Raw genomic sequence first — 27,615 nt, forward strand, 5'->3', positions numbered from 1 at the left:
TCTCCCGAGCCTCCAGCACGTTCCTAGGATGTTGCTGTAATTGCTACGCTATGGTTGGCTTGGCTGTTGGCTTCATTGATGATGAATAGTAGTTTCTGGCCTCTTGTTCTTCCTGGGATCTTCTATCTCACGGAGGATCCTCTGGTTGGTCTTGTTCTGCTGCTCCATGTATGCTTTAACCTGCGAAAACATAGATGAAACCTCACTGTTAGTACTAACCACCGGGGCAGCAGCAGCAGTTTTTGAGCTCTGGAAGACTGGTAGTTGCGTCTTGCTTCCAGCAGCAGCAGCCCTTGGTGCTCCCGTGATTGGCGCAGGCATCGGTGGCAAAGTCCTCGAAGAAAGAGGGATCGTAGCTGGCATGGTTGATGAAGCAGAGGATGACTGAGAGGCCATTAATAGTGATATGGGTATGAAAAAGTTGAGAATGATAAGAATAATATGGATTATAGCACCAATTGCCCCACGGTGGGCGCCAAATTGTTTTGGACAAAAATCTGTCAAGGATCACGTATCCAAATCTGTTAAGTGAGGTAAGGTGCTAACTCGGTAAAAGCAAGTGTATGATTGTAATATAGGTGACCACAATGATTTGATCACGAGGGAAAAAGCCCTTAATCACGATAGTATTACTTCGGTCAAAACTTATCGAGGTAATCGTTGGTAAAATAACTCCGGTCAAGGATTAATAAGATAATCTTTGGTCGGATTACTTTAGTCAATGATCAACAAGGTAACCTTTGGTCGGTGAGTATATGATTATCGTGATCTCCGGCACAAAAAACCCCCGGACGGTGAAAACTATCACCGTCGAGTTTATTGATTAACAAAAAGGTATTACAAGTGTTTGTGGAGTTTATGATCGAGATTACAACGAAAGCTAGTGAATAGAGGGAGTGTTTAGTTCTGCTCTAGTGTGTGTGTAAGTACATGTGTGTTTCTAGCTCGATCATACTCAAATATATAAGGAAAAAGTAATTAACAAACTTAACAACTTCGCCCTATAAATCCGCTAGTCTTCCATTCTTCACCAACGTGCTCTTTGAGCACGTGCTGATAGTCACTCACTAGCGAACAAAGCGGTAGACCAGGTCTAGATACCGTTGTTATTATTTAAACGTCAATCTTCTAGAGAGTTCATCCAGAGTCAGCTATGTTGAATTAGGATCCTGGATCCATGCTCCAGCTAAAGGTTGTCTTGTGAGGATAATTGATGCAAGTTCGTCTTATAGCTGATATACCTGTCTAAGACATCACCATACTAAACGCAATCATTAGTAAACAAACAATACCGAGGATCGTCGATCCTTTATATCCTGATGTATATTTCAAGGATAAACTATCCATAAGACAGTCAAGGATAAAGGATCCTCAGTATAAAAATCGTGGCTTAACACCTGTGACCCGGTAAGGCGTCCGAGTCGATGTCCGGTCCGGTTCTGTAAACATTGATTAATACCTTAAGATTTTCCACCCTAATAATTTTAATCTCTCTCTCTCTCTCGACTTACTAACTCCACCATCTTCTATATTCCGGTAATGTAGATCCGGATTAATCATTCTCTAGTAAGGTTATATATTATACTCTAATGGCCAACAATGTTATATGATTTCCGGCAAGGTTATATCCTTTTCCGGTAAGGTTTTCCGATATGGTTTTATATTTATTTTAATTGTTATATGATTTTATAATAATCTTTTTAGGTTGTATATCAAAATCCAAGATTGAGTTGATATTTTAAAGTTATTACGGTTTTCCGGTAAGATTTTTGTTTTCCGTTTTTTTGTATTTATATTAATTATTATATGATTTTCTTATAATCTCTTTAGGTTCTATATCAAAATCGAAGATACGATAGAGATTTTCCCTATTTCGTTTTTCCGGTAACGCGATTGAAATATTCTGGCTATCAATTAGAACATCAATTTTACATTTGTTTACATAATTCAAGTCTACCATAATTGGTAATTTGTTTATTATGTGATATTAATATTAATATTTAATTTTCTCATTTCAGTATCTGTTCCAAACTTGATATAACTAATTTCGTGGGTTGAAGATTTGTTGATAAGATATTTTATTTTTTGTTTAATATTGATGTATATTTTTGTTATTATTCATGTATTTATGTATTTTTCGCAATTCATGTAATTTATTTGATTTTTATATAATCAATCTATATTGTTGTTGGTTAAAGTCCATTTAATATATTTTAATCAGAACCGATGTATTAAAGAAAATTTGTGTCTTATATTTATCTATTTATTAATGATAATCTCTGTTTTGGATAAAAATCAGCTAAGGATAACGTATCCAAATCTGTTAATGTGAGGTCTTGTGCTACGAAGACAATAACAATTATATGAACAAAAATGGAGTAAACACGGTGATTTGTTGCGAGGAAAAACCTTTTGACCTTGTTCAGATCAAAAGAAAAAAACCCCGGGTGATGACAACTCGTCGATCACCGGTTTATTAATATAAAAAATGGGTTACAAAGGTTGTGGAGATTAGATCGATGTTACAAGAATTGCAAATGTGTACAGAGAGAATAGTGAGTTCAGCTCTGAGTGTGTGTGAATACAGTGAGTTATCTATTCGATCTTATCTCAATATATAGAAAATAAATACAACAATAAGTCCTATCTATTCGCCACTATCCCACTAGTCTTCCAACGTCCATTGACCAAATGCTGGTAGCTTCCAAGTTGCGATATTTAAGGTGGACCAAGTCACATAGCCGTTACTTCTGTTGAACATTAACCTACACACATGAAACAATTGTTAACAATACTAATCTCTGAGGATCCTTGATCTTCGACATGGTTCTGGAGCTCTTCAGGAGGATAACTGATCCAGACATATCTTCAAGGATAATATATCCTCAGTAGAGAAAATATCAGTCCTAAAAATTGCCCCCAAAATGGCGGGTGATAGTGGAACACAACTGTCATTTTGAATTTCAAACTTCTGCGAAAACTGGATGATGGGACGGTTTGCCAGACATATTTATCATTTGGACCCTGAGATAATTATAATTGCCTATATATGCCGACCTATACCTTGCTTATAATCACATATCCAAGCAACACATCAGGTATCCATCTCTTTCTTTTCTTATTTTCTTTGTCTCTGAATAATGTCTACTGTTTCGTCTTCTTCTTCCCCTTCGCATCACTCCAACCAAGCGTCCGATGAATCTGGGTTATCTAAGATGCAACCACAATACTTGATAGCAAACCCTTCTATTGAAATATGCAAGCTAACAGATCCCGAAATAGATGAACTCTGAACATTGTTTCCTTCGGGAACAGTGTTCCGTCCATACGATGCCGGAATCCGATGCGACATTTACTCTCAGGCCTGGGTTTGTATGCCTGCTTGTCCTTTCTTGATTGGTTATCGCTATCCATTCCCTGCCTTTACCTAAAGATTTTTCGATTCCACAGGCATATCCTATATTTAGGCTATGCCTATGGTGTGGCGAGTTCTCAGCACTATAGAAAGAATTATCGAGGAACAAAAGATCGACTTCGGTCTCTCAGAACTTTCACATCTGTATACCCTTACTACCCACGGTCCTGCCCGCTTCATCTTGAAATCCAAGCCTCGACAACCCCATCCGATCTTGAAAGTGACTTTAAACGATCTCTTCTGGAGGAACCAATTTTTATTTGTAAAACGTGACTCCATACCTGGGGGAATTAACCTTCCTTCAAAGTGGGTTAGAAAGGGTAGGATCCTGGATCCTTAGAAAATAGTAGGATCCTATTTTAATTTTAAATCTTCTTTTTGTTTGCAGTGGACAACTTTGCTTCTTTGGGTAAGTTACCTGGTACAGAAGAAAAAACAAAACGGTTCTTTGCACTGGATACCGATGTTAGAACTTTTCAAGCACGCTTTGTTGAAGCTTTCTGTGATATCTCCTCGGGTTCCAGTATGTCAAGTATGTTTATTATAGTAATTTTAAGGTAAATAGAAATAGAAGAAATACTTATCTGTTTACTTAACCTTTGTAGGCGCCAAGAAGTCTCAGAAGTCAGCTAGCAAGTTTTCCTTAGAAGAAATTGATTGTATGGTCACCTCTCCGGACATCAAGAAATAAGCCTTGAAGGCAGCAACCAGTTCCGAGCCTAAGACTGCAACGATCAGAGCCAAGTCTGCCGCATCTAAGAGGAAGAGGTCCTCTGATCCCGAAACTCACTATGACATGGTCCTTAATGTAAGTATCATGTATCCTGTAATATCGATTTTAAGGATCCAATATCCTCATAACTTATTCTACTCGTTGGTTGCAGGCTATGAATGCTTTCAAAGAGCATTATGAAAAGGTTGTAAGTCAGATGAATGAGAAGCTGTCAGGACTAGGGAAAGCCGTGGTTGCCAAGGACAAAGCCATGATCCAACTTTCCAAAGACAAAAAACAGTTAGAGGATCAGCTATCCTTAGCGGAAACCAACACCAAGAAGTGGTGAAGCAGGCTACAGACGAGGCTAAGATGTGGGCCGCTAGCTAGGTGTTCCAAGCACGGATCAAGATGGCGAAGGAGGTCGATGACCCTGCTTTCGATAAGGCGACCTGGGACGTGAAAAAGTGGAAGTCTGCCATGGAGGCTCTTGGTGGCGAAGATGATGAGGAGATGGCTGAGGAAAATGAGGCTGGGACTAATGGTTTCAAGGAGGTGGTAGAAGCTGGTGATGGAGAAGGTGCTGCAGAGGGTGAAGACGCAGCATAAGTGGGCGATGAAGGATATAAAAGACAAGGCCCGAGCCCACTTTTTTTTTGTGTTGATGTTTTTCTATTTAAAGATAATTTGGTTTGTAATAAATAATAGTAAGTAGGTTTTAAGGATCACTGATCCTCAAGACAGTTTTCAGGGATACCGAAGGTGGATGGATCCTCTGTTTGTGGGGATGAAGCCTTTGGTGCCTCTGACTTTTATTTTCCTGCACTTAAAAACGATTAGCAACACCTGTTTAACCCGGGTGGATGGTCCATCTTTCGTATTATGAAATCCGGATTAAAGATTTTGGATAAGTCCACTTTTTGACTATTTGCTTTGTTAATTGTTATTTTGAAAATTTATTTGATATAATCTTATTCTTATTAAGAATTTTAAGGAATAATTCTGAGTAAAAATTTTAGGATAGAATATCCTTAAGAAAAAGTGATTATAGAAATTTCTGGATACAATATCCTTAGAAAAATAATTAAAAAAATTTTAGGATAGAATATCCTAATAGAAATAATTCAAAGATGTTAAATCTTCAAACCAAAAGATATATAAGGATCCTAGCCAAACCAATATGAATTTAAAAATTGAAATCATAGCATAAGGTCTAAGTAGACCTAAGTTATCTTAACTATTGAACCTACGGCGCTCCTTGTAGAAGAAATTTAAGGATCTTGAATCTATAAGTTTTGATCTCCACAATGAACTTAGAAAATTTGTTGCAAACAACTCATAATGTCAAGTGGGATTAAACCCGTTAAGCTGGGGACAAGCCCAAATAATAAACTGGGGACAAGCCCAAAACTGGGGACAAGCCCGTGCAACTGGGGACAAGCCCGTGTACTGGGGACAAGCCCGTGAAACTGGGGACAAACCCGTGAAACTGGGGACAAGCCCAAATACGGATGTTAACTGGGGACTTGTGTGACAACTGCCCAATCCGACCCGACCCAGGTACCCGTTTTCGAATCCGATTCTTTTTATGATTTAATATTCGATTATTAATCTTTGTAAATTTAACATTAAATAAATTTATTATATATATATATTTATATTACTAATAATAATGATAATAATAATAATTCCTTTCCGCCCCTTTCTCTCTCTTGTCACCGTCCCGCCCTTTTGTCTCTCTTGTCGCCGTCCCGCCTCTTTTTCTCTCTTGTCGCCATCCCGCCCCTCTGCTTAACCCTTGAGCCTTGAACCCCTTTTTCTCTTAACTCTTTGCTTGTCCTTTGGTTCTTCCCGCCTAAGGATGTCTGCGCAGCTCCACGCGCCAGACTCCTTACAAGGAAGCCTGCGCGAAGACCATCTGTTCCTGCGATACGCGAGGCGAACTGTTCCCGCAGCGCGCTAAGAATGGTAGTTCTTCCCGCGGCGCGCTAAGAATGGTAGTTCTTCCCGCGGCGCGCTAAGAATGATAGTTCTTCCCGCGGCGCGCTAAGGATTATAGTTCTTCCCGCGACGCGCTAAGGATTATAGTTCTTCCCGCGGCGCGCTAAGGATTGTTCTCTGTCTGCCTTCGCCCTCGCGCGCGCGCTCGGGTCTTCTCGCGCTAGACCTTAAGTCTTTTCTTCAGTTAGGTCAGCCTGTATGCTTTTGAAATATCTTATCTTTTGTATGAGCACTTTAGGTCAGTTCTGACATCTGTCCGAAGAGCCACTTTCGGCGCAGCATGCGCACCAATCCTGTTGGTTGACAGAAAAAGTGACTGACATAATCTTTTGAAATCTTCTTTTGCATGTCTTGAACAGTGTTTTATCTGACTCCTCCCATGCTTTGACCTGTATCCTGTCAGCTTTTCCCCATCCCCTGCAGCTGCCGGCATATCTTTTGAGATCTTTTGCTTTTGGTTTCTTGTACTTTTAATATCTTTTGTTTGATTTGATAAGATCTTTTCCTCCTTTTTTAGGGATTGTGTTCCCTAGGGTTTTCCTATAAATAAACCCATTTTCTTGTTTATTAACACTACACACACTACACTTAAACACTCCCCAATCTTTCTCCCTTTGCTCTCTGCCGAAGATCCTCAGCTCCTCTCTTTGCCTCCGTCTTCTCTTCTGTTCTGCTCGGAATCTCGGTAAATATATAATATATATAATTTTTGTTTAAGTAACTTACCTATATTCAAGACATAAAAACCAATCGTTAAACCAATAACCTCTTATTTATAGGTTAACTTGTGCTTGTTTAAAAGTTGGTTCTTGCATTATCTTTCAACATACCTTTTTCAGGTGAGTAATCTCGTACTTAATCCCCTTTTATTTTTAACGTTTTGGGATGTTCATGTGTTCGTACAACTTGAGTCTTAAACTTGTTTATGAACTTTATGTGCGCAAAACCCCATGTGTTATGGACGTTTACTTGGCTGTTTATTTGTATGTGTGACTCATTAACCGCTTTGACGGCCTATTCCGAAGTTTTCATGGATCCATTAGATGAACACGGGAGACCTATCGTTTACGGTTTTCTTGTTTTGTTACACATGCACGTATGATTTCTTGTTTTTGTGCTCAATTGGGAGCACGGATTGAACTATGAGCTATGATCTAAGGCTTGATCACAATCTGATTACACCCTATGTTAAACCCCAGTTAAGCACATGTTGCGCGCAGTGTTTGTTATTATCTATTTATAACTATTAAACTTGATTTCTCACCGACACGCAAGTGTTGACGTTTTATTTTAACACATGTTCAGGTTTGCTGTAGCTGCTTTTGGGAAACTCAAGGACACGTAGGATGTTTTCTTTTTGTTTGGACCTAGATTAAAATGTAACAAGACAAATTATGTTATTTGAATATTTTAAGTTATGATATGATTTATGTTACTTTACGAATCGTGTTCTGCGCGTGCGCAATGAAAATGTATTTATTAAATATTGACACCCAAATAGTGTCACGAGTAATGAAACAAATACGTGGTGCCCCGATGTATAATCCGCCATCGGTCGGGGTGTTACAGATTGGTATCAGAGCTCCGTGACTTTAGGATAGGTGGTTAGACGTAACAACCTAGAATACCTAAGAGTCCCTTCTCGCGCATGAGAAATATCTCATGTTTGCGCGCTAATTGTTAATTACTCGATATTTATAAAATATGCTTGCGTATACGCAGCGCATGATTTCATGTTTTATTCGCGATCTTTCGATTTTTATTGTTAAATTTCAATCTATTTCTTTACTTACATATTCGTTTGTTGTGGGGATTGAAAATCCGAGAAGTCATGGTGGTACATGAATAGTTGATTTTCAATTACCATTAACTTTATGTTTTAAATTGAAGATTTGAAAAGTCATGGTGATACATGAATTGTCAATCTCCAACATTCATTTACTCGATATTTTAAATTGAAGATTTGAAAAGTCATGGTGATACATGAATTGTCGATTTTCAATTCGAATTCATTACCTGTATTAAGTTTGCATTTAAATTCATATTTTACTTCAAAATTTGATAGTATTTAACTCCGCGAAACAAGCTTTACGACGATATACTTTGCGCTAAAACGATTTCCCATACCAAGATATTAACAAAAATTAAAACTTTTATAGAATGCCTCCGCTATCTCGCCGTCATCAGAGGAGAGAAGCCTCGCGCAGACGTAGGCAGCAACGTTCCCAGGAAATGGCCACCGCAATAGCCCAAGCCTTAAACCAAAATAATCCCAACCCCTCCGGATACAATATTAAATCCTTTAATGCGGGTAACCCTCCGAAATTCACAGGGCTTGAAGGAGCCACCGTAATGCTCCAATGGCTCGAGAAAATTGAGAACACCTTCCTCCATACCCAATGCCCTCCAGACCGACGAACCTTATACGCCTCAAGTGTCCTAGAATCAAGGGCGCTTACTTGGTGGAATGGAGTAGCTCACGCGCGTGGCGCAGAGGCTGCTTCTAGCATGCTCTGGGAGGAATTCAAGGAACTTTTGACTAGAGAATTCTGCCCTCCCAACGAAATAAAGCGCCTTGAGGAGGAATTTTGGAACTTGAAGCAGTACAGTGGCGAAGCGCGCGAGTACGCTACGCGCTTTCACGAACTTAGTTTGCTTGTCCCGCACCTAGTTACCCCTTCCCGCCGAGCCATCGAGAAGTTTCTTGGGGGTCTCCCCATGGAAATTCAAGATTCTGTATGGGCCAGGAACCCAGTAACCCTCTCTGACGCCATCGAGTTGGCCGCTGTGCTCAGCGACAACCATGTCAGGGCAGGAACCCTGTTCCTGCGGGGAGCCGAAAAGACCAAACCCACCAAGACTGTCCCAGAACCAATAGAAACCAAGCCAGAACCCTCAAACCGTAACAACCTCAAGCGTAGGCGCAGACCCAATCATCAAACCTACGCGCTTACCAACCCGCTCGTTGTCCAGCAACCCGCCTACCAACCTCCAGTATACGCTCCTAACCCACTGTCAACCTACCCAACGCCCCCTGTAGTCCATAACTATGCCTTAACCAATCCCGCACTCCCTGCCCCGTCAACTAAGAAACCTTACACAGGAAACCAACCCTTTTGCCCAACTTGTAGACTTCACCATCCAACTCAAGTCCCGTGCCGACAATGTAACCGATGTGGCCGTACTGGTCACACTGCTGAGAACTGTAGAGTCCTTCCCGCCAACCCAATCGCGCAAACACCACCAACTTACCCGCTAAACCCACAACCAACATACCCTAATCCACGACCCAGGTCGTGCTATAACTGCGGTGACCCCAGTCATTTCCGGAACGCGTGCCTGAGACTGCAAGTACAAATTACGCAAGCTAATCCGGTTAACCAAATCTCAAACCAAGTGACGCGCGGCCGAGCTTTTAATATAACCGCGCACCAAGCGCAAGCGAATAATGACGTGGTTAATGGTACATTTTTACTTAACGGACAATATGCATCTATACTTTTTGATACTGGCGCCGATAGAAGTTTTATTTCTCACGCATTTGAACAAAAACTTGCGCGACCGCGAGTAAACTTAAACGAAAACTTTTCAGTTGAATTGGCTAATGGTGAAACTATTTTAATAAACTCCGTGATCAAAGATTGCACGCTTAACCTTAATGAACATGATTTTCTAATCGACCTCATTCCCATGCCTCTTGGAAGTTTTGATGTGATTATTGGAATGGACTGGCTCTCTCAAAATCGCGCCGAAGTAATCTGCGCCAAGAAGTTGATTCGCATTCCTCGGGAAAATGGTGAAAATCTTCATATCTACGGCGAGAAACCATCTAACGGTCTTAAACTTATGTCATGCTCTGAAGCCCGAAGACTTTTGCGGAAGAATTGTGTCGCATTCTTAGCTAATTTGGTCAAACCCGATGAAGGAAAGAAGAAACTTTCTGAAATCCCCATCGTGCGCGACTTCCCTGAAGTCTTTCCTGATGATCTTTCTGGTTTACCTCCCGCTCGGGAAGTCGAGTTTCGTGTTGATCTTGTCCCTGGTGCATCCCCCGTAGCCAAATCTCCTTATCGACTTGCACCCGCTGAAATGCAAGAATTAGCAAGTCAACTTCAAGAGTTGACCGATAAAGGATTCATTCGCCCTAGCTCTTCGCCATGGGGTGCTCCGGTGTTGTTCGTTAAAAAGAAAGACGGTTCGTTTCGCATGTGTATCGATTACCGCGAGCTGAACAAGCTCACCATTAAGAACCGGTATCCCTTACCGCGTATTGACGACCTCTTTGACCAACTCCAAGGTGCCTCTTGTTTCTCCAAAATCGATCTCCGTTCGGGCTATCACCAGTTGCGTATCCGCGAAGAGGATATTCCCAAGACTGCTTTTCGAACCCGCTACGGTCATTTTGAATTCCTGGTCATGCCCTTCGGTTTAACCAACGCACCCGCTGTCTTCATGGATCTAATGAACCGGGTGTGTAGGCCTTTCTTGGACCGATTCGTGATCGTGTTTATCGATGACGTTCTGGTGTATTCCAAAACCAAGGCCGAGCATGAACAACATCTTCTGTTGGTGTTGCAAAAGCTTCGAACCGAACAACTCTATGCCAAACTCTCCAAGTGTGAGTTTTGGTCGGATGAAGTACAGTTTCTTGGTCATGTTGTAAACAAGATGGGTATTCATGTCGACCCATCCAAATTGAAGCAATCAAGAACTGGATTGCACCGTCCACTCCTACCGAAATCCGTTCCTTTTTGGGCTTAGCTGGTTACTACCGGCGATTCATTTCGAACTTCTCAAAAATCACCTTGCCCTTAACAGCATTAACGTGCAAAGGCAAACCGTATATTTGGGGCTCGAAGCAAGAAGAAGCCTTTCAAACGCTCAAGCAATTGTTGTGCGAAGCTCCTGTTCTAGCGTTACCTGAGGGTACTGACGACTTTGTCGTTTATTGCGATGCCTCCAACCAAGGTCTCGGTTGTGTACTTATGCAACGAGGCAAGGTTATCGCTTACGCGTCGAGGCAACTCAAAATTCACGAAAAGAATTATACGACTCACGACCTCGAACTTGGTGCAGTTGTATTTGCCTTAAAAATCTGGAGACACTACCTCTATGGTACTAAGTGCATCATTTACACCGACCATAAAAGCCTCCAGCACATTTTTTGATCAAAAGGAACTTAACATGAGACAACGCCGATGGAACGAACTCAACAGCGATTACGATTGTGAGATCCGATATCACCCTGGAAAGGCTAATGTGGTAGCCGATGCGCTCAGCCGAAAACCCAGTCAACTTAACTGTATCTTGCCGCGCATGCAGCTTCGCTTTGCGCCGATCCAAAGCGATCTTGAATCGCGCATTCGCAACGCGCAGCGCGCACCGATCAGCGAAGGAAACCTACGCGCCGAGTTAGCGTGTGGTGCAGAAGCTCATCTAGTCCCTAACCTGAATGGAATTCTCTGTTATCTCAATCTCATCTGGATTCCCAATGATGAGAATCTTCGCTCTGTCATACTGAGTGAAGCGCACAAAACCCGGTATTCCGTTCATCCTGGTGCTGACAAAATGTACAAAGATTTGCGCCTTCTTATTGGTGGCCTGGTATGAAAAAGGATATTGCTGTGTTCGTAGCTAAATGCCTAACTTGTTCTAAGGTAAAAGCTGAACATCAACGCCCATCTGGTTTGCTCGAACAACCTGAAATTCCTACGTGGAAATGGGAAAGTATAGCAATGGACTTTATCACCAAGTTACCCTTGACCGCAAGCAAACATGATAGCATTTGGGTAATAGTGGATAGAATTACCAAGTCTGCCCACTTTCTGCCCATTCGTGAAACCTACCGTGTTGAACAACTTGCGCATCTATATGTCAAGGAAATTGTCTGCCGTCATGGTACTCCCTTGAGCATCATATCCGATCGCGATGGCCGTTTTATATCTCGCTTTTGGAAATCTCTCCAATCTGCGTTAGGAACTCGTTTGGACATGAGTACTGCATATCATCCTCAGACTGACGGACAGTCTGAGCGAACCATCCAAACCCTTGAGGATATGCTTCGATCTTGTGTACTTGATTTTGGAGGTAATTGGGATTCACACCTACCTCTGATCGAGTTCTCTTATAATAACAGCTATCATTCCAGCATCGGTATGGCCCCATTTGAAGCACTTTACGGTCGAAAGTGCCGTTCACCGATTTGTTGGAACGAAGTGGGTGAAGTTCAAATCACAGGACCCGAACTAGTTCAAGAGACAACTGATAAAATCGCAAAGATCCGTGATCATCTGCTGACTGCCAGAAGCCGACAGAAGAGTTACGCAGATCGCAGGCGGAAGCCTCTCGAATTTCTAGTTGGTGATCTTGTTCTCCTCAAAGTGTCGCCCTGGAAGGGTGTTGTCCGCTTTGGGAAGAAAGGTAAGCTTGCACCTCGTTATGTTGGTCCATTCAAGATTCTCGCGAGAGTAGGAAAAGTTGCTTACAAACTGGACCTGCCGCCCGCGCTCAGCAATGTGCATCCAACTTTCCATGTATCCAATCTCAAGAAATGTTTAGCTGACGAGAACCTCCACATACCACTTGATGAAGTTCAAGTTGATGAGTCTATGCATTTCGTTGAGAAGCCTGTTGAGATTATGGATCGCGAGGTAAAGCAAACCAAGCGCAGTCGCATCCCTATTGTTAAAGTTCGTTGGCAGTCCAAGCGCGGAGCCGAGTTCACTTGGGAAAGGGAAGATCAAATGAAGATCAAGTACCCGCACCTTTTCTCTGCGCAACCTACTTCCAGATAAATTTCGGGACGAAATTTCTTAAAGTAGGGGAGACTGTGACAACTGCCCAATCCGACCCGACCCAGGTACCCGTTTTCGAATCCGATTCTTTTTATGATTTAATATTCGATTATTAATCTTTGTAAATTTAACATTAAATAAATTTATTATATATATATATATTTATATTACTAATAATAATGATAATAATAATTCCTTTCCGCCCCTTTCTCTCTCTTGTCGCCGTCCCGCCTTTTGTCTCTCTTGTTGCCGTCCCGCCTCTTTTTCTCTCTTGTCGCCATCCCGCCCCTCTGCTTAACCCTTGAGCCTTGAACCCCTTTTTCTCTTAACTCTTTGCTTGTCCTTTGGTTCTTCCTGCCTAAGGATGTCTGCGCAGCTCCACGCGCCAGACTCCTTACAAGGAAGCCTGCGCGAAGACCATCTGTTCCTGCGATACGCGAGGCGAACTGTTCCCGCAGCGCGCTAAGAATGGTAGTTCTTCCCGCGGCGTACTAAGAATGGTAGTTCTTCCCGCGGCGCGCTAAGGATGATAGTTCTTCCCGCGGCGCGCTAAGGATTATAGTTCTTCCCGCGACGCGCTAAGGATTATAGTTCTTCCCGCGGCGCGCTAAGGATTGTTCTCTGTCTGCCTTCGCCCTCGCGCGCGCGCTCGGGTCTTCTCGCGCTAGACCTTAAGTCTTTTCTTCAGTTAGGTCAGCCTGTATGCTTTTGAAATATCTTATCTTTTGTATGAGCACTTTAGGTCAGTTCTGACATCTGTCCGAAGAGCCACTTTCGGCGCAGCATGCGCACCAATCCTGTTGGTTGACAGAAAAAGTGACTGACATAATCTTTTGAAATCTTCTTTTGCATGTCTTGAACAGTGTTTTATCTGACTCCTCCCATGCTTTGACCTGTATCCTGTCAGCTTTTCCCCATCCCCTGCAGCTGCCGGCATATCTTTTGAGATCTTTTGCTTTTGGTTTCTTGTACTTTTAATATCTTTTGCTTGATTTGATAAGATCTTTTCCTCCTTTTTTAGGGATTGTGTTCCCTAGGGTTTTCCTATAAATAAACCCATTTTCTTGTTTATTAACACTACACACACTACACTTAAACACTCCCCAATCTTTCTCCCTTTGCTCTCTGCCGAAGATCCTCAGCTCCTCTCTTTGCCTCCGTCTTCTCTTCTGTTCTGCCCGGAATCTCGGTAAATATATAATATATATAATTTTTGTTTAAGTAACTTACCTATATTCAAGACATAAAAACCAATCGTTAAACCAATAACCTCTTATTTATAGGTTAACTTGTGCTTGTTTAAAAGTTGGTTCTTGCATTATCTTTCAACATACCTTTTTCAGGTGAGTAATCTCGTACTTAATCCCCTTTTATTTTTAACGTTTTGGGATGTTCATGTGTTCGTACAACTTGAGTCTTAAACTTGTTTATGAACTTTATGTGCGCAAAACCCCATGTGTTATGGACGTTTACTTGGCTGTTTATTTGTATGTGTGACTCATTAACCGCTTTGACGGCCTATTCCGAAGTTTTCATGGATCCATTAGATGAACACGGGAGACCTATCGTTTACGATTTTCTTGTTTTGTTACACATGCACGTATGATTTCTTGTTTTTGTGCTCAATTGGGAGCACGGATTGAACTATGAGCTATGATCTAAGGCTTGATCACAATCTGATTACACCCTATGTTAAACCCCAGTTAAGCACATGTTGCGCGCAGTGTTTGTTATTATCTATTTATAACTATTAAACTTGATTTCTCACCGACACGCAAGTGTTGACGTTTTATTTTAACACATGTTCAGGTTTGCTGTAGCTGCTTTTGGGAAACTCAAGGACACGTAGGATGTTTTCTTTTTGTTTGGACCTAGATTAAAATGTAACAAGACAAATTATGTTATTTGAATATTTTAAGTTATGATATGATTTATGTTACTTTACGAATCGTGTTCTGCGCGTGCGCAATGAAAATGTATTTATTAAATATTGACACCCAAATAGTGTCACGAGTAATGAAACAAATACGTGGCGCCCCGATGTATAATCCGCCATCGGTCGGGGTGTTACAACTTGCCCAACCCGGGATTTAGCCCAAACGTACGATAACGTGAAAACGTTATAAACCGGTGGTATGGTACATTTACCATATATCGTAGGATCCTCCATATAGCTGAAGACAACGAAATTGTCAACCACTAAGCGTGTACTGGTCCCGCTGCCCCGAACTATACGTTGGATAGCGTGCGCTCCAAGCGAGAGTGTAGAAACTCTAATTTATAAGAAAGGTGAAAACCTTTAAACCTTAGGGGATATGACCATCAAGGGTCATATCCAATCGTGGGCTAGGCCAAGGGAAATAGTAAAGTACCTTAAATATAAAGGAGAGGTGACCAACCTCTTAGCTATTGAATATCATACTAATCATCCTGCATTGTTACTTAAAACTTGGAGAACACAAGTATTAAGAATATGTTATCCTTAAATAAGCAAATATAAAAATGAATAAATGATTAGGTAGATATTACCGATTTTAGGATCCTTGATCCTTTATGGATACTTGATCCTCAGAGGATACTTGATCCTGATCAGAAAAAAGTATTTCTTGAGATGGATAGTGTTTTGGATAAAAATCAGCTGAGGATAATGTATCCAAATCTGTCAAGTGAGGTATAGTGCTAACACAATAATAGTGAATGTGTAATCGAAATCTTGGTGAACACAATGATTTGATCATGAGGGAAAAAGCCCTTGAATACGATAATCTCACGTCGGTCAAAACTTAACAAGGTAATCTATGATCGATTGACTTCGGTCAAGGATTCACGAGGTAATCTTTGGTCGAATCACTTCGGTCAAGGATCAACGAGGTAACCTTTGGTCGGATAGTGCGTGATTATAGTAATCTCCGGCACAAAAAACCCCCGGACGGTGAAAACTATCACCGTCGACTATATTGATAATAAAAGGTGGTTACAAATGTTGTGGAGTTGATGATCGAGATTACAAAGTAAACTAGTGATTAGAGAGAGTTTATGGCTTCAGCTCTAGTGTGTGCGATACATGTGATGAATAATATCCTAATCGATCATAATCTCTTTATATAAAGAAAAGAAATAATAACTATAAGTCCTATTTTTAAGGAACTACTCCACTAGTTGCTCCCATAACTTTGACCACGTGCATAAAGGAGTCTTGTAGCGAAAGTTTAGGCAGACTTGGTCATACAGCCGTTATACATAGCTCTTGAACTCTTCAGAAGGATAATTGATCCAGACACGTCTTCAAGGATAACATATCCTCAGTACTCAGCTATTTGTGAGTCAACAAGAAGTCCTATAAATCCGCCATTATCCCCACTAAACGTGTTACAGCCATTTGACCACGTGCTGAAGGTGCCTTGTAGCGAAATATTAGGTAGACCACGTCCTATAGCCGTTATACCTATCAAATATTTTCCTACACATTAGAAACAATCGTTAGTAATACCAATTGCTGAGGATCCTTGATCCTGACAGAATCTGGAACACATTCTAAGGATAACTGATCCAGAAATATGCCAAGATAACGTATCCACAGTGTCAAATTTGTGTGCCCTAACAATTGCCCCAAAATGGCGGTTGTGATAAGATCGCATCTGTCATTTTGCCTTTGAATTCAAACTTCCTGCAAAAACAAATGAGATTTGACAAGCGAGATATAATTATCATATATCTATAGAGTTTCCTTGGGAACTTTCCTTCCGGCTATATATCCAGCTCCTCTTATTCTCCCTGCAAATCATGAACAGCTAGTAACACATGTTTAACCCAGGTGGATGGTCCATCTTTCGAATGGTAAAATCCGGGTTAAGAATTTTGGTAATCGTAAGTAAGTTTAATAAAAAATATGCTTGTTACTTGTTATTTTGAAAGTTTGTTTGATATAGCTTTAGCTTTATTGAAAGTTTTAAGATATAATCTTGACTAAAAAGTTTTAGGATAGAATATCCTTGCAAAAATAATTTAAAGATCTTAAATCCTTAAGTAAAAGGGGTTACAAAGATCTTAGACAAATAAAGGTAAATTGACAATCAGAAATCATACCATAAGGTCTAATTAGACCTAGGTTACCAGAAGTAATGATCCTTCTGTGATCCTGGTAGAAACAATTTAAGGATTTTGAATCCATAAGTCTTGATCCTCATAATGAACTTAGAAACTCTGTTGCATACAACTTATAATGTTAACTGGGATTAAACCCAACAAGCTGGGGACAAGCCCATAAAATAAACTGGGGACAAGCCCGTGCAACTGGGGACAAGCCCATAAAATAAACTGAGGAAAAGCCCGTGAAACTGGGGACAAGCCCGTGTAACTGGGGACAAGCCCAAACTGGTGTTAAACTGGGGACAAGCCCAAATACTGGGTACAAGCCCAAATACTGGGGACAAGCCCAAACTGGGGACTGGCCCAAAGATACAAATGTTAACTGGGGACTCGCCCAAACCGGGATTTAGCCCAAACGTGAGATAACGTGAAAACGTTATAAACCGGTGGTATGGTACGTCTACCATAAATCGTAGGATCCTCCATATAGCCAAAGACAACGAAAATTGTCAGCCACTAAGCGTGTACTGGTCCCGCTGCCCCGGACTATACGTTGGATAGCGTGCGCTACAGGCGAGAGTGTATAAACTCTAATTCGTAAGAAAGGTGAAAACCTTTAAACCTTAGGGGATATGACCATCGGGGATCATACCCAATCGTGGGCTAGGCCAAGAGAAATATGATAGTACCTCAAATGTAAAGGAGAGGTGGCCAACCTCTTGACTATTACACATCTCAATAATACCCTGCATCGATATTCAAGACTTGGAAAAAGATAAAATGTTAAGAATATATTATCCTTAAATCAAGAATAATAAAATGAAAAGGATAAGTGATCGGATAGATATTACCAATTTCGGGGGTCCTTAATCCTTTAAGGATAATATATCCTCTCAGGATACTGGATCCTTATTAGAAAAAAAACTTCTTGAGGTGGATAGCATTCCATGCTCTTGGTAATCTATTGGCTTCCATCGTGAGCAAATGATATGCCCCCTTTCCTGCTTCCGACTCGATCAGATAAGGTCCTTCCCATTTGGGTGCTAATTTTCCATCAGCCGGATTAGTAGTATTTTGGAAGGCTTTTCTCAACACTAGATCTCCTTCTTGAAATCTTCTGATTCTAATATTTTTGTTATATGCCCGAGCTTCCCTTTGTTGATATGTTGTCATCCTGATCTTGGCTAGGTCTCTGAGTTCTTCTATAGTATCCAAGTCTTCAAGAAGGGTTTCTTCATTGGCTTCAGGATCACAGATGCTCGTTCTTGCCGTAGGAACCACCATCTCGGTGGGAATCACTGCTTCTGATCCAAACACCAATGAGAAGGGTGTTTGGCCTGTTGCATTTTTAGGCGTAGTCCTGTCTGTCCAAAGAACATAAGGAAGTTCTTCAGCCCATTTTCCCTTCTTGGATCCTAGTTTCTTCTTTAGATTGTTGATGATGATCTTGTTGCTAGACTCTGCTTGACCATTGGCTTGAGGATGAACCGAAGTGGAAGTAATCATTTTGATGCCCCAACTGTCACAAAAGTTAGTAGTTCTATTCCAGATAAACTGGGAACCATTGTCACAAACAATTTCAGCAGGAATACCAAATCTAGTTATAATATTTCATTTAATAAAAGATATCACTTCCCTTTCTCGGACTTGTACGAATGCTTCTGCCTCAATCCATTTGGAGAAGTAGTCAGTCATAGCAAGCATAAAGACCTTTCCACTTGGTGCTTTTGGTAGCTTGCCTATAATATCCATACCCCATTTCATGAAAGGCCATGAGGAGGATATAGGATATAGAGGCTCCGCTGGCTGATGAAGGATGTTTGCGTGTCTTTGACAAGCATCACATTTCCTTGAATATTCCATTGCGTCTTTCTTCATTTGTGGCCAGAAGTATCCAGTTCTGAGTATCCTAGAAAATAACGCTCTTCCACCTGTGTGATTGCCGCAATCTCCTTCATGAAAATCCTTGAGTACTTCTTGGATCTCAGGATCCTCAATACATCTGAGATATGGACCTGCAAGAGATTTTCTATATACCATATCATTTAACAAAATATATTGGGTTACCTTGAGTTTGAAGGACTTGGGATTTTCTGTGGCTGGAATTTCTCCAGTCTGAATGTAGTTCTTGATAGGATGGATCCATGATCCCTTGCTATTTGAGGATAAAGGATCCCAGAGTACGATTTCTTTATCATTCGTTATCTCTCCAACTTCATGTTCTCCTATTGCTGGCGGGAGAATGTGAATTATTGGGATTTCCAAATCCTAAGGAATCTTCAAAGATAAGGCTAAGTTTGCCAAGGCGTCTGCCCCAGCGTTTTCTTCTCTCGGTACCTGTGTAATACTAAATATTTCGAAGGATTTCGATAATCCTTCACAACATCTAAATATTTAATTAGTTTCTCACCTTTAACAGCATACGAGCCATTAAAGTGGTTAGTTATCAATAAAGAATCTACGTAAACTTGAAGATACCTGACCCTCAAGCTTTTGGCTAATTACAAACCTGCTATCAGAGCCTCATACTCTGCTTCATTTTTTGTTGCTTGGAACTCACAAGCTATGGACTGGGGTAATATGTCCCCATGTAACGATTTTAGTAGGATCCTCAATCCTGTTCCTCTTACATTGGAAGCACAATCGGTGAAAAGTATCCAAGGATCCTTGGTCTTTTCCAGTTGTTGGACCTCCAAGTCAGCTTCTTTTTGTAGATCACTAGTGAAATCAACCACAAAGTCCGCTAATGATTGAGACTTGATTGCGGTTCTTGGCTCATATTGGATATCATATGCACTTAATTTTACAACCCACTTGGTCATTCTACTTGATAACTCTGGTTTTCTAAGAACATTCTTCACAGGATAATTAGTTCTCAAAATAATAGGATGAGTTTCAAAATAATGTCTCAATTTAGTAGAAGCCATAATGAGTGCAAGAATTAACTTTTCTAAATGAGAATACCTGGCGATGAAGTTGATCACGTGAGCATCTAATGGAGGTGGTGTTGCTTTCTGTGGAAGATCTTCAGGATCCTGGATCTTGGATTTCTTCCTTCCCAAGAGCTCTTTGAAGTGGCCCTTGCTCAGGAGGTATCCGATTTCCTTCCTTAAGCCAATGCACTCGTCTGTCATGTGGCCAAAATCTTCGTAGAAAGCACACCATTTAGATTTGTCTTTGAAGGTGGTTGTCTTCTAATTCTTTCGGGGCCATCTTGCTTTTTCTCCTAGATCCTTCATGGCACAAATTAGGCCATGGGTATCCACAGAGAAACAATATTCTAAAATGCTGGGGTAGTCCTCATCATCACCCTCTTCTTCAACAGCTCGAACGTTTTGATTGTTGAATGTGGAGTAGGGCTTCGAGTTGTTGTTCTTGAACGAGAATCCTTGCTTCTTGTCAGAGGATTCTTGTTTTGTTTGATTCCCAAGACGATCCTCGATCCTCTTGTTATCTTCCAACCGTATGAATCTGAGTGCCCTGTTTCTTACTTTATCTAGAGACCTGCAAGGAGTCATCACAAGATCATCATAAAAAGGGGAGCCCCTCTGAAGTCCCATCTTGAATGCTTCAACAACAGTAGCCATGTCAAGATTAGGGATTTCTAGAGCTTCCCTACTGTAGGTTCCCAGCCGGATCTACACGGAAATATCTCGTATTACGTACGTGCGGAATCTCTACGTAAGACGATACGAGTGTTAGACGCGTTATACGTTAAACCCAAGTACAAAGACACGTTACAATACGCAATAGACACGTTGTATTGCAACTCCTTTAACACGTGATAGCCAAATCACAATTACACGTACTGAACCACCGTTACAAAATAAGCCGTAGCTATACATATATATCATTCGACAACTTCGCCTAACATGCTAAGCGAAGTTGTCAATAACTTCGCTTGTTCCACAAGTTCGCTTTTAACAGGCGAACTTGTGAAACAACTTAACTAAAACATAACACAACCAACTAACACGATTACATACACTAGATACTGAACTACTGGCATCATGTACCAACAGACTCCCCCTTGGCAGTAGCTTCATATCTTTAACTTCAATCACGTGTCTTGTAATCCCAAAACCCGAGTCACCCGTCTTCAAGCATGAACTCCTTTTCTGACACAAACGGAAACTACTCTCTGATATTTCTTGCCTTCTTCTTTCCATGCCGGAATATAGAATATCTTTTTCTCGTTCCGCACCTGCAAGTCAGCATGAGACAAATTCACCAAGTGCATTGGATCATACACTCTCAGCAACTCTTGTTCATCTTCATCCTCCATCACCGCTTCAGCTGTTTCACTATCGACATACCACCATTTCAGATTCTTTAGGACATCCTTGGGCATCTGTTTCATCGGCACTTCTTTTAAACACCGGATCGACTTATACTTCATTACCATCCAAGGCTTGCCATCAGCTCTCATACCTCTGTCTTTATCTTCAACGAGCTTTCCTTTCTGCGGCTTTAATAAGTCGAACTTTTTCTCTTTGATGCTTTCTTTCCACACGATCTTTCCAATAATCCTAGCCATATTGTCATCACTCCTGTTTATCAACCCCAACTTGGCTAAGTCCTTCACCTCACACTCCGGCAAGGTATTCAGTGATCTCAATAATCTCTTGAAGTATTGAACTCCGTCAAAACGTTTAATCACAAACAGCCTCAACTGCTCATCGTATAACCAGCATATAATCCTCTTCTTCGATTCAGCATATCCTTTGATGCTGTAACTCTTCTTAAACATAATAGGAGCCGCCGGTTTCTTTGTCTTTACGAACCATTGAGCGTAGCCTTCTTTCCATCTCGGCTGCTCTTCCCAATCAGTCTCATCGCTTGCCATATCTTGACCCATATCTGACTTATCAACTTCGGGAATTTCATGCTCAACGTTTTCTTCCACAATCTCTCCCTCTTCAATCTCACTATCAATTACAATATCAGCCCCTATCTTCTCAATCTCTTCACTCGGTAACACATCGTCATCACCTTCATCCTCAACATCCAACACCTCCTCAGCATCTACTACCACCACATCATCACCCCCCGATTCACCAGTTGCACCAGTAGACTCCCCCTGAGATGTGGAAGTGCCAAGAGCTTGTTCAGTTCTTGGCAACTCAGCACCTGCACCTTTCGATGCATTGGGATCATCGTCTCGATCGTTACTCTTCTTCGTCCTCAGCTCATCACCCTTACAGCTCGTCTCCCCCTAAGATGCCAAGAATTGCTTCAAGGCATCAAAAAGTTTACCATGTTCAACCAGGAGGGACGACTGAATCTGATTCTCTGCAACAAGGCGTTGAATAGCGTGAGTCTGGATCAGATTTATTCTCGACTGTTCTGCCACGACCCTTTCAAGAGCTGTTATTCTTTCTGAGTCAGATAAGGTTGCATCAAAATCAAACTTCATATGTGAAATGTCTTGAGCGTACGGAGGAGGGATTCCCAAGGTAACCGGCACATCAGAAACAGGAGTAAAAGTAACCGCAGGTGGTATCGTAACAGACAACCCTGCAGTGGCAACCAGTGTCGACTCCACAAATCTTGCAACGACCGCCGATGGAGTAAGAGTTGGAGGTGGCAAGGACACAATTTCTGGAGCCGAGAGCTGAAATGTAGTGGGTGGTATGCCAAAGGAGGATGAGGTAGTCAACACGGGAGCACCCGAGGTGATCGGTCCTGTAACTGTCAATGATGTAGGGACTATAGTCATACCAGACAGTGCGGGTGGAGAAAAACGAACCACCCTCGAGCTCTCACCAGCTCCCGATCCTTCACCCGTTCTTGCCCTTCTCGCTTGACGAACCAACCGATGTAAATCCTCCTCAAAGTCTGATTCACTGTCATCTGTGTCTTTCTTTCTCTTCCCATGAATTCTTTCTTGAGTAATCAGAATCTGACTTGCTTCAGCAACATCATCATCTGAGGAATCAGAATCAGTTTTTTAGAATCAGCCACAGTCGTAGTTGCCATCGACACATCCACACTAGAAACCTGTGCAGCCGAGACCTGTACCTCTTCCTCTGGATCAACACGTTCCATATCGAAAAATCCTTGACCGCCGAAAGCAGCTTCAAGGTCGACGTGTTCCTCCGGTGCCACAAAAGGAGCAGCAGGAAGAGATTGCTGTACCACAGGTGGTGGTTGAGGTGCTCCAGCCTGTTGCGGTGCCGGATCCCGAAACTCGTCCCCACGAGCTGCAACATACTCCGGGTTGATCAAGTACCCAAATAACGGAGTATGTCGAGGACGGAGCTCTGGTTTACTTCTAGCACTTGATGATCTACATTGGGCGAAGATTCTCTTGCTGACACTCTCCACATACCGAATCGGACGGCGCTGAGGTAGCGTAGGAGCCACGTGATTCAAGATCATTTGTAAAAATCTTGGATACATCAAGAATCTCTCACGCGCCACCGCTCGTCTCTGACGGTCTATCTCATAGAACACCATCTGACTGAAGCTATAACGCTTGTTGTAAGTCAGTGCTGTCATTACCGACTGCATCGTCGCACCCATTCCATCCGTACCAGCCTTTCTACCCGACATGCACACGATCATCACATGCATGAGAAAGCGCCATTGATCTAACAAAAACCCCTTGCGTCTCTGAGTATCCCCCAATGGACCAGAATAGCCCATTCTTAAAAAAGCACCATCTCTGAATGGAGCCACGAAGTCTGTAGGATCATCTCTCGTTTCATCCCCAAACTGCAAAGCAACCCGTATCTGTTCTGATGAGAACTGCACTTCCTGATTGTTAACCGTTGCACGCATAACTGGGGGCTCGACTCTGCAATCATATTCAACCGTCTGCCAGAAATCTTCTATGTTTGGTAAAGAGATGGGCAGAGTTGTAGTAATAGCATGGAAGATACGCGAGCGGATAAGAAAAGTGATTATCTCGCGGTAATCATCAACACCGCTAGCATCCGGGTCCAGTGTGATGTACATATTATGCCCCGGGAAAAATTGACGGTTGTTATCACCACCTTCGTCACCACTGGCTCCTGCTACAGCTGCCATATCTGCACCACAAACGGTCTAAGTTAGAGAATCGTCAAGGCAGATCGTAACTTCGCTTATTACCATGAGCAAAGTTAAGATAAACATAAGTGTGCAAGCGGAGTTAGACATAGGGCGAAGTTGAGCACAACTTCGCCTATACAATAACTTCGCCTGACAACAGTTTAAATTGCAAATAATACTTAAAGCATCAGGCGAAGTTAAGCCTAAGGCGAAGTTAAGGATAACTTCGCCTAATCATAACTTCGCCCCTGATTAATTAAAATATAAAGTAGCAGGCGAAGTTAAGCCTTAGGCGAAGTTGACAACAACTTCACCTAAACTATAACTTCGCCTGAACTGAAACGGCAAAGGTTTAGACGGCCAAACGAAGTGAATTTGGTGAGATTGGTGATTGTGGACAATAAAGACATGATACTAAAGAGATCTAGACGATCACATTATTTACGAACACGTTAAAATAAGTTTGAAAAGTAGGTGTTTAAAAGTTTGCAAGAACGAGATCTCGAATCGGACCGGAACGGCATCTTATTAACGTGATTAACATTGATTATACATTATCCCGACCCTACACACCTTTAATACGGGTTGAAATTGAGGAATAATAACAAGGTTTGATTCGATTGACAAGTTCGCCGAGGGTTGTCACGATAAGTTCGCTTGTATTTTTGAGAATACGAAAGGTTTGACCAAAAAGTTTCATTATATAGTGTTTATATTATACAGGCGAAGTTAGGGTTAACTTCGCTTACCCCTTAACTTCGCCTGTTAAACAAGTTCGCCTTCAAAATCTGTTAAAACAACTTCGCTCAAAATTTACATAACAAACCCTTAAAAATTTAGCATTATGCTATTAACTTATGAAACTTCCTTTAAAGAGTTAAATGTTACGATCAAAGACCAAGTAACCAAGTTTTCAACTATAAAACAAAATATGCAATGAAAATTTTAGAAGTAAAATACACGGGATCAAATTTCAGTCTTGACAGGGACTAACATGTTTTAGAAAAGATCCGAACAGGAATCATACTAATTAGATGGCTGTCACATAGATCCATGTTCAGCTGTATTATGACATAAAGAAACAGGTTGTAAGCAGGTAAACAACTTAGTATGGTTTTCATCGCTTCTGTGATACGGGTTAGGTTCAATTAAGCTCAAAATATAAATGGACACCACATCAGAGATTGTGATACCTCCTATCTATTCTCAAAGCGTATTTGGCTTTCCCCACGTCACCCCGAGTTGACCTCGACCCGTAGTGTCTGATTAAGCTGTAAATACATCTTGATCTTTTAGAGTCTTCGTCCCGTTCTCGTTCTTGCCTCTTGATTGATAAGTATTACATAATAGACTTCAAAAGGCTTTAATAATAATTTTTTTTTTACATAGCCTCAAATAGTAGACTACTGCAAGTCCCGAATCTGGATCACTGCAGTTTCTTGACACACTATCTTCTCGCGAATCAGAACACTCACGGGCTCGTGTATGACTGGGTAATCACTTTTCTGCCTATCATTCGGAAAGATATATATGGAGACATACACAACTCTTAATGAGTTGTCCCTTTAAATCGAGAAGATTTAGTTAGTATCACTTCTACTTTTACGCACCATAAAAAGCTACCATAACATACAATGACTGTTCTAGAGTCTTTTAGGCCTAATAACTTCACTAGTTAAGCACACAGAAATAGTTTGTTTATCACTTTCCAAGGTTGGATCAATTTTCATATAAACATTGTATAGAAACTTCTTACGAAGTAGTAAACTTGAAAAATTATATCATCTCCCTAAAAAAAATTTAAATTCTATCGCCCCGATCAAGTCAAAGTCATCAGGTAAACGGCTATCCTGAAGATCCAATGGATCAGCTGGACCGACCACATACGAATATGCGTCCTTTTAACTAAGTATGAACGACTATTTTTCAGCGACAAAATAAAAACACATCATAAACCACCCCAGTCGCTTTCAGTCATCTGGTTAATGGCTATCCTCATAATCTATTGGTTGAAGTGAGGACCAAACACATCCGAAGATATGTCCTTCAAACTGAAGCAACCGACATAATTCTAAGCGATAGTGACGTTTTTTTTTTAAGTAAAAATGAAAAATACGGTTACTCGGGATTGATCATCCCATTAAACTCAACAAGGTTTTGGAAACGAGTTCTGTCAAACGCTTTAGTAAAAAGATCAGCGAAATTATCTAACGAATCAACCTTTTCGAGCACTATTAATTTCTTCTCAGCACAATCCCGTATAAAATGATGACGAATGTCAATGTGTTTAGTTTTGCTGTGCTTTACGGGATTGTTAGTTACTGAGATCGCTGCAGTGTTATCAATGTAAATAGGAGTTTGAGTGAAATTCAGACCGTAATCGCGCAATTGCTGTTGTATCCAAAGAACCTGGGAGCAGCAGTTTGATGCTGCCATGTATTCTGCTTCACAGGTAGAAATGGCTACAGAGGTCTGCTTCTTGCACTGCCACGAAACCAATCTTCCTCCCAGAAACTGACATCCACCGGTCGTCGACTTCCTATTCTGATTGCAACCTCCATAGTCAGAATCTGTATAAGCGACCAAATCCAAGTCTCCTCCTTTCGTGTACCACAATCCCAGCTTAGGCTTGCCTTTGAGATACCGCAGTATTCTCTTTACTCCCTTCATGTGAGATTCCTTTGGGCTTGCCTGAAATCGAGCACAAAGACAAACTGCAAACATAATGTCAGGTCTAGATGCAGTTAAATACATTAAAGAACCTATGATTGCTCGATATTGGGTGGGGTCCACATCTGCGTCACTGTCTGAATCAGCACCTAGCTTGTGGTTGACGCAAACCGGAGTATCAAATGGAGTGCTGTCCTCCATCTTGAAGCATTTGAGAACGTCTTGGACATATTTAGTTTGATGGATGAACATCCCATCTTTCTTCTGATCGACCTGCAATCCTAAAAAGAACGTTAATTCACCCATTGCGCTCATTTCAAACCTCATTTTCATAACTTCTTCAAATTCCTGACACATGGCGACTTTTGATGCAGCAAAGATGATATCGTCCACGTAGATTTGAACAAGAAGAAAATCTCCCCCCTTTCTCTTGACAAACAGCGTGCTGTCGATCTTTCCTCTTTCGAACCCATTCTCAAGTAAGTAATCAGACAAGGATGCGTACCAGGCACGAGGGGCCTGATGTAGTCCATATAGCGCTTTACTTAACTTGTACACGTGATCAGGAAAGTCTGGGTCAGGAAAACCTGGAGGCTGCTCAACGTACACAACCTCATCGACTTTACCGTTAAGAAACGCACTTTTCACATCTAACTGGAACACCTTCAACTCATTGTGTGCAGCAAATGCCAGAAACAAACGAATCGCTTCCAATCTTGCCACAGGAGCAAACACTTCATTGTAGTCGATCCCTTCTTGCTGATTAAACCCTTTTACGACCAGCCTCGCCTTGTTCCTGATGATTATTCCTTTCTCATCTCTCTTACATTTGAAAACCCATTTAGTGCCAATCGCATGCACATTCTTCGGTTTTGCAACCAATTTCCATACCTCCATCT

This window comes from Bidens hawaiensis, unplaced genomic scaffold (assembly GCF_021521415.1).
Source record: "Bidens hawaiensis isolate Kalapana, Puna unplaced genomic scaffold, B.hawaiensis_p1.1 tig00028543_1, whole genome shotgun sequence".
Classification (NCBI taxonomy): domain Eukaryota; kingdom Viridiplantae; phylum Streptophyta; class Magnoliopsida; order Asterales; family Asteraceae; genus Bidens; species Bidens hawaiensis.